This window comes from Neolamprologus brichardi, chromosome 20 (assembly GCF_056152115.1).
Source record: "Neolamprologus brichardi isolate AB-2024 chromosome 20, ASM5615211v1, whole genome shotgun sequence".
NCBI classification, from domain to species: Eukaryota; Metazoa; Chordata; class Actinopteri; order Cichliformes; family Cichlidae; genus Neolamprologus; species Neolamprologus brichardi.
Window position 1 is genome coordinate 4,051,803 of NC_142123.1, and position 3,619 is coordinate 4,055,421.

Genomic DNA, 3,619 nt, shown 5'->3' on the forward strand with positions numbered 1-3,619 from the left:
CCATGATGAAAATGAAAGAGTTTAATGAGTGCAAGTCTGCATTAAAGGAAACATGATATAGGGGATAAAAAGTTACAAAAGAGTAGTATTAACATCTGTAGATGCAACTTAACTTTGCTAAAATGCAGCTGACAGGGCCTCCTGTAAAAATTGTGCATGAGAACTATTTGTGATGCAAATGGAACTTAAGCTGAGGTAAAGACACTTAACCTGTATTTTTAAAAAAATAAGTTTTGGTTTGCATAAAGCACATTTTGGGTAAGCACAAAATAATTTTGTCTAAATAAGCAACAAAATCATTGTAAATGAAAGGGATGATGAAACGTAAACATCATGTCAGTAATATAGCTGTGATTGCTGCATCCTGCAAGACTCCACTAAAGCATAAAGCTGCACACTGAAATAAATCCTCATAAAAAATTAAACTGCACCATAAGTCTACAAAAGCACCTGAAGCTACAAAGTGATATGCACAATACATAGATAACAATGTTGAACTAATGCTAATGCAGTGGGTCCTATATGAAGAAAGCACAACAGCAGGCAAGCTTATATTTTCTCTACAATTAGCAGCGATCAGCGCTACTGGCTGCAGAGTGGCCGTAATATGACAAAGCACAGCTGAGATTCCCTCTAACAATAAAAATCACAGAAACTCTGCAGCAAAGTGGGAAAATATCTTCTCTGGTCCAAACCGTATCGATTTCTTACCGAAAACAAAGATTCCAACTCCAGGGTCTCTTTTGTCTACGTGTTAACGAGGTTAAGTCAGTTCAGTTACTAAGATGAACTTCCCAATAGCAAAGTAAAAGTACATTTATATAACCGTGCAGATAATCTTTATGTGACCAGCCATAGTTATATTTATAGTATTTAAGACAGTGTATTTACTCTGTACATATCGATGTACATTCTGATAAATTCACACTGAATATCTATAGTAAGAGTGACAGGGTGTATACTTGAGCTGTAAATAATAAATGTATATTTTGAGATATTTTTTGATTTTTTGTACTGTCAGTGGTGTCACTTTGGTGTCTGTTGGTTTCTGGTGTTTGTGTGTGGTCGTTCTCGAAACTTAGCCGAGTGCCTGTGCATACGTGTATGTATATATCAGCGTGTGTATGTGAGTGTACGTGAGCGAGTGAGCGTGTTTAAAGTAAAGGTATATGTAGCTTTTTGGTGTTTAAATGTGTGTTTTTCGCCTCTCTCAGTGTTGTGTGCTGCTGACCTAATCCAGTAGATAAAATCCTGATGTTACAGTCAGCTGGGACCACTGATGTAAGCAATCTCTAGTCTGTGTTTCTCACTGGAACTGCGGTGGCTTCCAGCACTAAACTGGCAAAACACAAATCAAGATGAAATGTCTGTCTACAAGAAAGAAGACAGAAACTTTCATTTGTTGGTTGAAGAGCATTCAGATCTGTACAAACATGATGGAGGGAACAGGAAATTAAAATAACCACTTTTATTAAACAGACCATGATGTGCGTCTCATTTGTTCTGTTGTTTATGCTGAAATGACTTAACACATTATGTTTATAATCTATAGATTCAATAACGGCAAAAGGTTTGTTCAGAATAAATTAGATTGTAGTGATGGGTGAAGGAAAAAACAATATTATAGACTTGTGAGGCTGCTATCTGTCGAAATGCATATCCTGTGTCATTGATCATCCCCACCACGCATTTAAAAGTTAATATATGCATATCGAGGTAGATTTTTTCCCATCCGTGTACAGTTACTGTGGCTTAAATGAGGACGTTAATGCGAAAACTGTGTGAGAATGAGGAGGAATGACGCTTTTACCGTGTTTTTAGGGGATGAACTTGTTTACTTGGTAGTAATGCCACAATATTAAGCAGTTTTAGAAATAATTATCCTTTAGGAAAGATGAATAACTTACTAAAAATGTCAAAATCAAATGCATACGGCTTGTAGACTGTTCTTGTATCTGCCAACCCCATGATAAATAATCATATTAGTTTTCTGTAACCTGGAATGTTTTATAGTTTATTGCCCTGGCTAACCTCGAAGCTTTTCTCATGTGGCTTCATCTTCCTGCAACTAAACTCACTTCCAGCTTTGGCAGACATTTGCCTTGAAATGGACCCCAATCTGTGAGTTCACACATACACGTGAAGAATGGTCTACCAGGCCAGGCTGTGCAAAGGAGTAATAAGCCAGCACTGACATAAGATTCTCCCTCTGCCATGATGAAGGCTGCTCCCACTTGTAAATCCATCATATGATAGACTTATAACGGCGTGTCAACAAGGACTTTTCACCTGCTGTGTCCTGCCGTCGCTTTACAGCTGCTCAAACAGATTCAGAGTTTATATAGCAGTGCAGTCAGATGGGACAGAGACACATCATCAAACCAGCAGGAGTCACACAGGTATTAAAATGTTCTTGCTCCTATTTCTAACACATGGCTCTTGATGCATTCTCATAAAGTCCTCACTGCTTGAAAAACAATCTAAAAAGGAGTATAGAGTCTAATTGTTGCTGCCATTCTGCTGAGTAGTGGATTCAATAATATGCCACTCCAAGCCCAGGGGCCACTTTGAAGTCTACAGAGAGACGTTACTTTAATTGATATTGGCTAGCATGTACTTTGTGTCACGATAAAGCAGGGACTGATGTTTCTGCAGCTGTTATGTTTTTGGCCACACTCGCTGTGTGCGTGAAAGTCAAGCTGTTTGCCTTCCACACTCAGTCACACGCTTCCTTCCTTGGCTTTCCAGTGCACTTTGAAGAACGTCTTCCCATTCTGTCATGTCGTAAACAGATCATTTCCCGCCACAGTGTAACACGGGAGACCCACAAATAGGCTGTGATGACTTAATAATGCACATACAGAGAAGCTGTACGTGCACGCGCATTGATGGGAATCACACCAGCAGAAGATGTTTATCTAAAATCAGACGCTACTTCCCATTTTCCCACTGCCACGCCACCTGATCCGGGAAAAGACTGTGTCTACGGACATTTTTCACACTTCAACCGGCATTTTCCTGGCAGACTGAGTTTGCGTGGGCAGAGATCCATCAGTCATATTCTCACAGGCGCTTTCAGCTACTGTCAGCTTCCACAGCAGAGGCCAAATGGTCCTGTGCAAGGCCTGTTAAGAGGACCGGCCGAGGGGCCATGACGGCTCATTAGTGTTTGACCAGCTCGTTGCACTGCAAACAACGCTGAGCTTTAGCAACACTGACAGTAAAGAAGGCTACACAGGCAGTATTTTCATCCAGTGGAGGTTTTTATTTCTTACTTTCTTTGAATTCAGCCTCTTAAGAGGTTTTTAGAGACCTCCAGCTTAGAACAATTGTATTATTTAAGCTACACATATTACTAGAATCTATTTCACACGCTTATTTCTTCTCTATTGTAACAGAATCTTAAAATGATTTACAATTTGTTGCTACAATGAGGTCAGTGAGAGATAAAGCCATATGTATTCTTCAATCTAACAGTAATGTTCAAAGCTGAAAATTTAAACCTGTAAGGTGTAATTTATAATTGGTGATGACCCCAACCCAAGCCCTAAGCCTTTGAAATCAGAATGTCATTTTTGCTATTTTTTTAATTGTCTCAAATCTTGACAAACAGGAAGTA